The sequence below is a fragment of the Lepidochelys kempii genome, chromosome 11 (genome assembly GCF_965140265.1).
Source record: "Lepidochelys kempii isolate rLepKem1 chromosome 11, rLepKem1.hap2, whole genome shotgun sequence".
NCBI lineage: Eukaryota > Metazoa > Chordata > Testudines > Cheloniidae > Lepidochelys > Lepidochelys kempii.
In genome coordinates this window covers 32,620,905-32,634,071 of record NC_133266.1, presented here as the reverse complement: position 1 = coordinate 32,634,071, position 13,167 = coordinate 32,620,905, and the positions used below count along the sequence as shown (strand labels likewise).

Sequence of the window (13,167 nt, the reverse complement as noted above, 5' to 3'; positions counted from 1 at the left end):
ATTTCTGGAGGGCGTGGTGTGTGTGTGGTTTTTTTTTTTAATAAATCCATAGTAACCTAGCAATATATATTACCATTACAGTTTTCTTGTTCAATAAAGACTCAATATTTGGCTGGCTTAGATCACCGGCAATTCACTACTGCTTTGAGCTGCCTGGCTTAATAGTATCATATTACAATTGGAACAGTTAGTCCACCCTGTTCATTCGGTCTACACAAAGTGTCTGACAAGATTGAAGTCAGTGGGCTTGTGCCTGCTTATCCAGCACTGAATATGGCCGAAAATGTTTGCCTTAGCATTTGAGACTTGTTACTCCTTTGCACACATTTTTTACATCTATCAGTGCAGTGTTCAGAGTAACAGCCGTGTTAGTCTGTATTCGCAAAAAGAAAAGGAGGACTTGTGGCACCTTAGAGACTAACCAATTTATTAGAGCATAAGCTTTCGTGAGCTACAGCTCACTTCCTCAGATGCATATCGTGGAAACTGCAGCAGGCTTTATATATACACAGAGAATATGAAACAATACCTATTCCCATGCCACTGTCCTGCTGGTAATAGCTTATCTAAAGTGATTTCCAGCACAAATCCAGGTTTTCTCACCCTCCACCCCCCCACACAAATTCACTCTCCTGCTGGTGATAGCCCATCCAAAGTGACAACTCTTTACACAATGTGCATGACAATCAAGCTGGGCTATTTCCTGCATAAATCCAGGTTCTCACATCCCCCCCACCCCCATACACACACAGACTCACTCTCCTGCTGGTAATAGCTCATCCAAACTGACCACTCTTCAAGTTAAAATCCAAGTTAAACCAGAACATCTGGGGGGGGGGTGTAGGAAAAAACAAGAGGAAACAGGCTACCTTGCATAATGACTTAGCCACTCCAAGTCTCTATTTAAGCCTAAATTAATAGTATCCAATTTGCAAATGAATTCCAATTCAGCAGTTTCTCGCTGGAGTCTGGATTTGAAGTTTTTTTGTTTTAAGATAGCGACCTTCATGTCTGTGATCGCGTGACCAGAGAGATTGAAGTGTTCTCCGACTGGTTTATGAATGTTATAATTCTTGACATCTGATTTGTGTCCATTTATTCTTTTACGTAGAGACTGTCCAGTTTGACCAATGTACATGGCAGAGGGGCATTGCTGGCACATGATGGCATATATCACATTGGTGGATGTGCAGGTGAACGAGCCTCTGATAGTGTGGCTGATGTTATTAGGCCCTGTGATGGTGTCCCCTGAATAGATATGTGGGCACAGTTGGCAACGGGCTTTGTTGCAAGGATAAGTTCCTGGGTTAGTGGTTCTGTTGTGTGGTATGTGGTTGTTGGTGAGTATTTGCTTCAGGTTGCGGGGCTGTCTGTAGGCAAGGACTGGCCTGTCTCCCAAGATTTGTGAGAGTGTTGGGTCATCCTTTAGGATAGGTTGTAGATCCTTAATAATGCGTTGGAGGGGTTTTAGTTGGGGGCTGAAGGTGACGGCTAGTGGCGTTCTGTTATTTTCTTTGTTAGGCCTGTCCTGTAGTAGGTAACTTCTGGGAACTCTTCTGGCTCTATCAATCTGTTTCTTTACTTCTGCAGGTGGGTATTGTAGTTGTAAGAAAGCTTGACAGAGATCTTGTAGGTGTTTGTCTCTGTCTGAGGGGTTGGAGCAAATGCGGTTGTATCGCAGAGCTTGGCTGTAGACGATGGATCGTGTGGTGTGGTCAGGGTGAAAGCTGGAGGCATGCAGGTAGGAATAGCGGTCAGTAGGTTTCCGGTATAGGGTGGTGTTTATGTGACCATTGTTTATTAGCACTGTAGTGTCCAGGAAGTGGATCTCTTGTGTGGACTGGACCAGGCTGAGGTTGGTGGTGGGATTGAAATTGTTGAAATCATGGTGGAATTCCTCAAGGGCTTCTTTTCCATGGGTCCAGATGATGAAGATGTCATCAATATAGTGCAAGTAGAGTAGGGGCTTTAGGGGACGAGAGCTGAGGAAGCGTTGTTCTAAATCAGCCATAAAAATGTTGGCATACTGTGGGGCCATGCGGGTACCCATAGCAGTGCCGCTGATCTGAAGGTATACATTGTCCCCAAATGTGAAGTAGTTATGGGTAAGGACAAAGTCACAAAGTTCAGCCACCAGGTTAGCCGTGACATTATCGGGGATAGTGTTCTTGACGGCTTGTAGTCCATCTTTGTGTGGAATGTTGGTGTAGAGGGCTTCTACATCCATAGTGGCCAGGATGGTGTTATCAGGAAGATCACCGATGGATTGTAGTTTCCTCAGGAAGTCAGTGGTGTCTCGAAGGTAGCTGGGAGTGCTGGTAGCGTAGGGCCTGAGGAGGGAGTCTACATAGCCAGACAATCCTGCTGTCAGGGTGCCAATGCCTGAGATGATGGGGCGCCCAGGATTTCCAGGTTTATGGATCTTGGGTAGTAGATAGAATATCCCAGGTCGGGGTTCCAGGGGTGTGTCTGTGCGGATTTGATCTTGTGCTTTTTCAGGAAGTTTCTTGAGCAAATGCTGTAGTTGCTTTTGGTAACTCTCAGTGGGATCAGAGGGTAATGGCTTGTAGAAACTCGTGTTGGAGAGCTGCCGAGCAGCCTCTTGTTCATATTCCGACCTATTCATGACGACAACAGCACCTCCTTTGTCAGCCTTTTTGATTATGATGTCAGAGTTGTTTCTGAGGCTGTGGATGGCATGAACTTCTACTCCACTTCTTTGCTGGAATGTTAGCAGTGTCTCTAGAGTCTACAACAAAATCTGTACTCAGTTGTGTGTGCGTGGCTTCAGTCGAAGAATTTGGCTCTAAGAATAAGATTCAGTTATGCAAACCAGTATGTTATAAACAGGCTGTAGAGCCGGGTGATCTGGGTGGGGCATGAAACTATTGTCTGCCTTTATTTGCAATCTTGAATAGAAGAAAATATTAATCTCTGCAGCAGATTTTCTGAGTGCCTGCTCCAGCTCACTTTGTCCTATGCATCCAGCAGGGCTGTATGGACTTAACAGAGCTACCCCTGCAGCTACTCCTCCCAACCACCAGGGGTTGTTGTGGTCTTGGTACTGATAGCAGGGAGTCTCTCTTCTCTGTTACAGGTTCTGCTCCCCATCCCAGCACCCAGGGCAGGAGAAAGCGTGCAGAAGGAGGCTGCAGGTGCTGAGTTGGCATGGAGCTGAAGGGGGCAGGGTCTCCAGGGAGATCAGGCTGAGGCAGACAAGAGCTCCCCTGGCCTCCTGTCCCTCCATTTTGTCCTGCCCCCAGCCTTTGTCTCCTTAAGCCGTTGGTTCCCTTTGCAGTCCCTGTTGCCCTGGGGGATTTGTTAGGTTACTCCGCACTTCAGTTTGGGTCTTTAGACCTGGATAATCTCTGTGCATGGAAACTGATTCCCACTCTCTGCAGCGTGTCAGGGTGAGGCTAGTGCAATGCAGCGCACTCTAGTGCTTTGTCAATAGTAGATATATATGGGTGTTGTGTCTAGCACATGGCAAGATGAGATTGCTCTTGTTTGCTTCAGTCAGTGGGGCAGCATGGCTATTCTCATCTTGCCACCCCCTATATCTGTCTAGCTTCAAATGTTTGGCCTGAGATCCAGACTTCTGTGGGTTATCTTAGGCCCTCAAGACTGCTACCAAATTACAGTCTGCCCCACCTTATGTTTAGCAATGACATGCTGGTTACCTTTTTCCAGACTTGAAGAAGAGCTCCGTGAAGCTTGAAAATTGTCTCTTCCACCAACAGAAGTTAGTCCAATAGAATATATTACATCACCCACCTTGTCTCTATCAAATTCAGAAGACGTTTAACTATGCCACAGGAATAGATACTATGGGCATAAGTGCCAAGACTGAAGATACAGTTGAGTAGAATAGAGAATCAAAGCAGGCTACAAAGGAGAGTGTTCTTGCTCACGAAAGCTTATGCTCTAATAAATTGGTTAGTCTCTAAGGTGCCACAAGTACTCCTTTTCTTTTTGCGAATACAGACTAACACGGCTGTTACTCTGAAATCTATCCTCAGAAATTCAGCTAATGTAGAGAGAGAATTTTTCCAAATTAAAAGAAAAATATAGTTCAATTTTGTTTCCCAAACACTGGAGGAAACTCTAGGGTGCCAATCAGCTGGGAGAAAAATCTCAAGCATCCCAATTTTTCACAGTAGTCAGATAAGATACTTTCTTATCTCCTCCCTCGGTCCACCCCCTTCCCCCAGTTGTATTCTCCAATCTAGTCCATTTTTCACTGTACACTGCATTTCCACAGTTTTCTGTTTCTCTCCCTTGTTCCCAGTTCAGTCTCCTTTCTGTTACTTATGCTCAAGCAGAATAAGAAGGGGACTTGACCATCCGTTCCTCGATCTCCTTTGCAGCAGATCTGGGAATGGGAAGTTTCTGATGGTGCAAATTGTCCTCTGTGGGTAAAAATTTGGTTCTTCCCCCTGTGATGGTTCAGCACAGGTTGATGATGGTAACTCAGGAACACTGTTTCTAAATGCCTTTATACAAGGGAGCAAAACATCAGTCACTTACTCTGTAGACCTACCACTGTCCTTTGACATAGCTGACTCAGTCACATCCTGCTTTCTTGCCTGGTGGTGGTGTCAGAATAGCTCCAGATTTACCTGTTGCAATTTAAATTAAAATAAAATGAGTGTAGTAAAAATGTTTGGTGTTTCAGAGGAGCAGTCAGAGCTGCTGAAAACCAGGTATTAAATCTAGAGAATATTTGTAAAACATTTTCTCAATACCCAGACTCAGGAGGACCTTTAATTTTAACTTGCAAATGATACAGCAGCTAGGCTCAGATTGTTGCCCAGATTGGTGACAATGCGTGGTAAAAGAAAAGCTTACTCACTGTAATGGTTGCACTTTCATATGTGTGATTTTTTTTTTCCCTACATTCTTCTGACTTTACACCATTGTAAGTGGGCTAGCTTCACACTGCTGTTGATGTGTTGCAGAAGAATTTCTGCAGGGGAAACCTGGGTCCAATTATAACATTTCTTTGTAATGATCAAGAGCTATGGTATGACATCTAAATAAAATTATAGGAGTGCCTTTTTAACCAGACTGAACTGCATGACACCTATATAATGTAATTATGTACATTTTATGAATTAAAATTACCCATGGATGTCTTTTGAAAGACATTCTCTTATCTTTCTGTGGTCAGTATTAAATTTAAAATGTTTTTTGCAGTGTTAAAAGGATGCTGTTAGGTTAAATTTGGCCCCACATTTAGATTTTGTAAATGTAAAAATTAATAAAACCTGAAACCAATAAAATTGTTTCCATTGAATAAAAAGGTAAGTGGAAAGTTGTGCTTCTTTAAGGAGTATCTCCCTGTAATGTTTGCAACCCAGTTGTTGTATCAGTTGTGCCAGCCCATGAGAACTCGAAAGTGAAATTGACTAGAATTTGAACATTAGCTAAAGAAAACCTGATCTAGTCTATTTTCATTATCCACATTGTAAAAATGCAGAAAGTAAACCTCATGAGTAGTAAAAACTCAGTTATGTTTTAATTTTTTTTCAGTTTTATCATTTTAGGTCCTGATCCTGCAATGAGATCCATGTGGATGGACACTTGTGCCCATAGGAGAGCTGCACTAACTTCTCATTGTAGGAGCAGAACCCTAAGATGTTTGTACCAAAGATAACGATGTTTTAAAATATGGGGTGAAATCCTGGCCCAGTGACTTAAGTGGGGCCAGAATTTCACCCATGATTGTTAACAGAAGTCTTCCCTTTAATAATGGAGACTACATCAAAAATAAAATTATTGTTCTATGTGCTTTAGAATTCAGCACAGGTGAACCTTAGGTGTGTTTATGTAATTGACTGCAAACTAAACAAATTTAAACTGCAGTTGTGTAACATTTTTGTTTAAATGACTGTTGTGGCATATCAGGTTCTTTGAGATATTCTCTGTATTTTCAGTTCATTGTAAGTATTCCTTAAGATTGTTTTTGAGCATTTTAAAATATTTTGTAAAATTATTTGATATGAGAGGATGATTCATTAACTATATTTTCTGTTGCAGTTTGTTAATCAGTGATGTCCCAGAACTGACCACGTTCATCACAGTAAGTGTGCAACTGCAATTATCTTTCTTACAATGTTCTGAGAAGCATGAATCATATAGGGAACTGGGATAATATTGTTTACAGTTTGTCTTCTTTAGAGCTGATGGTTGTATAATCATCTGAACATAGGGCTAAATTCTGCTTATAGACCCTGCATCAGCAAGGTACTTAATCATATCAATAGGGCTAAAAGTCTAAAGGGTTTAAAGGTAGGCATGTCCTTATTTACTTTGCTGAACAGGGTCCTTAATGTTGAGTAACTCCATTACACTGAAACTGAAAGAATTTGGCTCAGATAATTTTCCATTATCATTCAGACATACAATAAAATCTGAACCGCACAGTAGAACTCACTTCAACTATTCCTCGCACCTCTTACTTTGCATACAAAAATTATGGCCTCCTGTGATTTCCCACAAAGCTGTACACTGAGAGCTATTTTCAGGTTTTGTATTATTATGGTTCACTTGCTGTATTTGCTGTTCACAGAATTCATTAAATCACATTGGGTCTCATAGTCAGTAGTACAAATTAGCAATATTTTTTTTTATTATTTAATTCAAAAGACTAGCTCTGTGTGTGTGTGTTTGTTTTTGCTAAAGGCTTCTTGTTTATTGAGATAGAGGATGTGGTGTTCTACCAGCCTAAAACGCAAGGGTCCAGTCTTGCTAACCATTACTTCTGTGACTTAGATCTAGATTTTTAAAGGTGCTTAAGCATTACTGTGGTCAGAATTGCAGTGCCCTAAGCCTTTGACTCCTAATTGCCCAAATTCTTTTTTGAAAATGAGACTTAGGCTCCTAAATCAGGTAGGAGTTGCAGTGTTGAGCACAGCACTGCCTAAATACCTCTAAAATCTGGGCCTTAATACTGTGATCATATTTCCCTATGCTAAATATGGAACACCTGGTAACATTACTTGTGTTCAAGTGAGTTCAACGGCAATCGATCGGAACTATGCAGTACAAACATTCAAATTAACATGAAGTTGACTGAGCCCCTGTTAAAAAGAAATGCTGTGTGGTTGGATTCTTTTTTTTACCTTCTCATCTTTAAGGCTTTAGTGTTCACACTGGGAGGGTTGACACACACACACCCTTACCCTCCTCCTCACACATGGCGAGATGTGACACACACATACTCCTGTACACCTCTCTCACACAGGAAGGGGGCGGGGGGCAGGGTGACTGACCGACCTGACTCTCTCTGCCCTCCATACCTGGCTGGGCCCCCAGGACCGACCTGCCTCTCCTGGTCCATGTCTTCCTGAGGCAAAACATGGGGAGGGGCATGCAAGGTCACATGCCCCAATCCCCAGATTTCTGCCAGGATTCACACCAGAATATGGCCAGCAGCAGCCTTTTAGCACTTTGCGGGAGGGAAGGAGCTGCGTGGGGGGGCATGAAGAGGTTAAGCCCTAAGGATTCATTATGCACCAGGGCCCAGGGAACCTGACTGCAGGGGCTTCAGTGACCCAGTCAGAGGTGGCTCAGCAGGACAGATGATGAGATTACTGGTTCTGTGGATGAAGGGAAAGCAGTGGATGTATTGTTTCTTGACTTTAGCAAAGCTTTTGACACGGTCTCCCATAGTATTCTTGTCAGCAAGTTAAGGAAGTATGGGCTGGATGAATGCACCATAAGGTGGGTAGAAAGCTGGCTAAATTGTCGGGCTCAACGGGTAGTGATCAATGGCTCCATGTCTAGTTGGCAGCCGGTATCAAGTGGAGTGCCCCAGGGGTCGGTCCTGGGGCCGGTTTTATTCAATATCTTCATAAATGATCTGGAGGATGGTGTGGATTGCACTCTCAGCAAATTTGCGGATGATACTAAACTGGGAGGAGTGGTAGATACGCTGGAGGGGAGGGATAGGATACAGAAGGACCTAGACCAATTGGAAGATTGGGCCAAAAGGAATCTGATGAGGTTCAATAAGGATAAGTGCAGGGTCCTGCACTTAGGACGGAAGAACCCAATGCACAGCTACAGACTAGGGACCGAATGGCTAGGCAGCAGTTCTGCAGAAAAGGACCTAGGGGTGACAGTGGATGAGAAGCTGGATATGAGTCAGCAGTGTGCCCTTGTTGCCAAGAAGGCCAATGGCATTTTGGGATGTATAAGTAGGGGCATAGCGAGCAGATCGAGGGACGTGATCGTTCCCCTCTATTCGACATTGGTGAGGCCTCATCTGGAGTACTGTGTCCAGTTTTGGGCCCCACACTTCAAGAAGGATGTGGATAAATTGGAGAGAGTCCAGCGAAGGGCAACAAAAATGATTAGGGGACTGGAACACATGAGTTATGAGGAGAGGCTGAGGGAGCTGGGATTGTTTAGCCTGCAGAAGAGAAGAATGAGGGGGGATTTGATAGCTGCTTTCAACTACCTGAAAGGGGGTTCCAAAGAGGATGGCTCTAGACTGTTCTCAATGGTAGCAGATGACAGAACGAGGAGTAATGGTCTCAAGTTGCAGTGGGGGAGGTTTAGATTGGATATTAGGAAAAACTTTTTCACTAAGAGGGTGGTGAAACACTGGAATGCGTTACCTAGGGAGGTGGTAGAATCTCCTTCCTTAGAGGTTTTTAAGGTCAGGCTTGACAAAGCCCTGGCTGGGATGATTTAACTGGGAATTGGTCCTGCTTTGAGCAGGGGGTTGGACTAGATGACCTTCTGGGGTCCCTTCCAACCCTGATATTCTATGATTCTATGATTCTATGACAGGGTGCCTAGGGGATGGAGCAGCTCCAGGCTCCCTGAGGGCGGACCCTGGGGGGGAGAGGGGGTGAAGAGGCTGCTGTGGAGCCTGCAAGTTCACAGTGTGAACAGACTGGCAATAGCTCCCCTCCCGCCTGCCACTCCAGCACTTAGCTGAGGGGTGAAGAGGCTTCCCCGTGCCAGCACTGAGCCGGGCTTTGGCACATGCAGTGCTCAGCTCCTCCTGGCCAGCACTCCAGGCCAGAGAGTCTTGGGCTTTCGCAGGGTGCCAGCCCAGCCAGAGGCAGTACGGGAAGGAAGGAGCCTGGTGGCCAGGCTGTTAGTGAGCTGAGCACTCCGACTCGGGGCTGGTTCTCCCCATAGCACTGGAAATGGGACGCGCCCCGCCCGGGGGAGTATGGTGGAGCAGTGGAGTTTGCGGAATGGGGGTGGGAAAAGCACGGAGAGGACAGTTGGAGGGGAAACATGTAAAGTGCCAAGTGGTGGGCAGCAGAGGTGACACGTAACCGGCTGCCGCCTGGCACCTGCCTGCACTCACCAACCACCACAGCTTGCAGCGCACAGCCAGCACTGGCTGGAAATGGGATGGGAGGGTGGGGCCCTGCTGGCCAAGAGTCAGCATGCAGTGGGGGCTGTGCTGATGGACCAGCAAGGGGAGCAGCCTGCCCCGCAAGCTGTATCATCACCCTGCCACCAGCCCTGCACCCCCACCTCCATGTCAGCCACTGGAACCCGCTCCCCACTCACCAGTGATGGGCTGGTGGCTCACAAGCAGGGATCCGGCCAGCAGCAGGACCTGCCAGTACTGTACAGACAGAAAATACTGGACAATTTGCCCGTTTTTAAGAAAAAGTCAGGACACCTACAAGAGGGCTTAAATACAGGACTGTCCCTTCAAAAACGGGACATCAGGTCACCCTAGGCCTTAGTAGTCCTCACTAATACAAGTAATTTCATTGACTTCAGTGGAAATACTCACCTTCATAAGAACTACTCATGTTGTTATCTTGGAGGATGAGGTGGTAACTTTTACACATTTTTAAAAATAGAGACTAAAACATTGTTAGCCTGTACTAGCAACGTCCCAGTGAATGGTGGCCTTACCATACATAAGTCTGAATTATAATGTACATTTATATTGTATTACAGTATTTTATTATTTTTTCAATTGTTTTATGGTGGTTTTGATGTGTTATTCAGTACAGACAGAGGCTATTTCAAATATAGTAAGACATCCAAGTCATATTTTAGCTGCTAAATCAATTTTAATAACTTTGAATAATGAACACTGATAGAACAATGGTGTGATTACACAGGTTGTGATATTTTGTAGCTTACTGGTCATATGTTTTCCCGTATTAATATAGTAAGTTTATTGGAATATTCCTAATAGGAAGTCAAGTATTTTGCACTCAGTTGAGCTCCGTCTATTTTAAGGATACCCTGAGCATACTTTTTAAAACTGCTTACATCTTACTTTAATCATTTACTACTAGACTAAATAATTATTGTGTATTGAAATAGAATGGGAGAATAAGCAAAGTCAGTTTGTCTATAGATAGTTTCAAACAGTTTTTTATCTTCACTTCCTACCTGTCAGGAGTGCAGAATTACTTTCAGACAGAGATTTGAAATGACTTTATAATTTAATTTTAGTACCCTTCAGATTAGCCATCAGTTCATTTTCTGTCTCCAGTACGTGAAGATAAAGACAGACATTTATTCTGTACAGAAATATTTTAACTCGGTGTGTGTCAAACGATATTATGTTGACTAACAAGAACCTCTCTTAGTGCCCAGACTGAATATTTTACGACATAGAGCAATCTTGTGTTTCACTGGTGACCTTCATGCCTACGTCCCAGAGGTGCTCTACAATCAGTGATGTTAAAATTAGCACTGGTAAGACAAAAAAAAATTGCTAAAACAATCATTTTAAGAATGCTGACTAATAGAAATATTTTTAATGTTAGATTTTAAAGTCACAGTAGTTGAGAGCATTTTCTTTATTATTAAACTGGTAATGTGTTCCAAAGCAGAAAATGAAACTCTGAAAGGCTATACATGTGTCTTCAAACCATATTTAGGAATGGTAAGACCACCAGTAGGGAGGGAGATAAGATAACCTACTATATGTAAGTAAGTGGGAAGCAGCAATCTGAAACAATTGCAAAACATATAAAACTGGGCATGTCAGCAAGCATGGTTGCAATAATAAATTCAGACATAAGGAAGGAGGAAGATTGGGTCTAGTTTCCAGTAAGAAAATATAGTTTTACGGCAGGCAGCAGACATTACAAAACTTACTAGAATACAGGAGGGCAATGCCCCTGCTACTTAAAGGTTTAATGGTTTTGACAAAAGAACTCCTTTCTTGAACAGGCTTTCAATTAAAGCTTACAACTTTTTCCCTAGGAAATGTTTGGAACTGCTAGTAACTCGAGATGAAGAATCTCAAGTGAAAGACCATAACTTCTCCCCCTCTCTTTTCCTATGCTCCCTTTCCTCAGGTAGAGGGAACTTCAGTTATGGACCCTCACAAAATTGCCTGTCTTTCAGCTGCTCAGAGTTGCTGTGCCTGCTGATTTGTGGGGCCTATAAATGTCAGAGCTAAGCTCAGCTTTCATTTGAAGAAAAAGGGTTTCTAGCCTTTTTCCTTACAAAGATAGTCTTGAAAATAATAAAACCATGACTAGGGGTTGAAAATTTGTCTCTGACTTCCATGACTCAAGAGTTACTTGTGATCCTGTGCTTCTCCATCTTGGGAGTCGCTTACCCCTAGACCAGTTTGTGGCTATGAGGAGCAGTGTCACCCAAGCTTTCTGCTCATGCTTTGCAGCAGATTGTCTGCTGCTGAGCTGTTGCTCTGTTGAGCAGACACTTCGACCGCTTGCCACAAGAAGATGCTACTCAGTAGCATGACACTCAAATGGTTAAGATTACAGACATAAATCTCTCTCCTATTAAGTATACACTTGGATGAGAACAGAAAAGTGTTTTTAAGTGCTTGCACATGTCCATTCCACTGTAGGTGTGTGTGCTTGTCATGAGCACAGCCACCAGAAAATTTTCCCCCAGTGGTATCCATTGGGTCGGCTCTGGAGTCGTGTGCTCACAACACTGGTATAAAGGGTCCTGCCGACCCACAGCCCTCTCAGTTCCTTCTTCCTGCCCATGACAGTTGCTGGAACTACTTCGTCCTTACAATCTGGAAGTATATTCTCAGTGAACTTTTTATTATCTATAGTTACCTCTTGTTCATAGTAGTTAAGTTTTTGTTAATAGATAGGTTACCGGAACTCGGCTTAGCGGAGTTAGGCTCTGCCTTGTTCTGGGGCATGCCTTGGTTTCCAGGCTTTAAGTGCCTTCGTCTTCAGTGCCTTGTGCCACAAGCCTATGGCTGTGAGCAACCCCCATTCCAGCTGCCTTAAGTGCCTGGGGAGAAACTCACATGTGGGAGCACTGTAAGATCTGTAAGGACACCAGACTGAAATATATTCTCATGGAGGGAGCACTAAGATGTCCCTTGGAACTGGGTCACTTGGACTTGACACAGAGCACTTCAGCCTCAGTAAGGACTGCTCTGGCTGCTGTTTGAGACCTTTTGGTGCCATTCCTCAGTACCGGTGATGAAGAGAGATGCTCACTCCACCTTTCAAGAGCCTTGGCACTGGAGAGGGTGGACGATGCTGAAGAAAAACTCTCCAGTGAGAGAACCTCTGCATCGTTCACCGTCCCTGGTGCCGAGAAAGAAACAGAAGAAGACTGATGGAGGACGATCCCCAACCCTGACATTGATGGGGCATGGAGAGACCAGTAGAGTGCAACTAGGGTCGGGCCACTCCGTAGCTCCAACCACCTGTGTGGCATTTTGCTGACTCTAGCCCCAAAGCGGGTACCACTGAGTCCAGCACGGATGGACTTGCTAACACAGGAGAACCACCAGAGTTCCAGTGCCTTGGTGGCACTGTCTATGCTTCAGGCATTCACTGCAGCGAGAGACTTACTCTCACTGCTGGTACTGGCATCTCCAGCTATGTAGGAGCAGACACTAGTGGCACCAACACGAAGGACCTCTGCAGCGCCTAGGCCCCAGGTGCCTTCCAAAGGGAAACCAGTCATGATGGCTGAACTCCGATTGCCTTCCTCTCTGCGCTAGTTGCTGACACTGGTCAGCACTGCTCCTCCCAGGTCTCCAGGAATGGAGTCTTTGGAGTCGGACTCGGAGTCAGAATCATATGCTTCTTGCAGGAACCAGCACAGTCAACCCAGTGGGCACTATCCTGCCATGGACCTGGGCCAACGCAATTCACCCATGGTGTGGCCCCCGGGGCAATGGCCAATCCCAGAACAGTGGCCCTTCTGGAACTCCTG

General features: G+C 44.5%; 1 protein-coding gene across 6 annotated transcripts in view; it reads left to right on the top strand.

The window, feature by feature from the left end:
• The window catches only part of BAZ2B (bromodomain adjacent to zinc finger domain 2B), a 353,401-nt gene that overhangs the window by 127,252 nt on the left and 212,982 nt on the right, over window positions 1-13,167 (top strand). For 5 of the 6 annotated variants that reach the window (XM_073305568.1, XM_073305567.1, XM_073305566.1 and 2 more), the window contains one exon: window positions 6,040-6,082. The exons of the other annotated variant lie outside the window; for it this stretch is intronic. The gene's annotated coding sequence lies outside the window, so the exon portion shown is untranslated. The remainder of the gene's footprint in view (window positions 1-6,039; window positions 6,083-13,167) is intronic. 6 annotated transcript variants of the gene reach the window in all.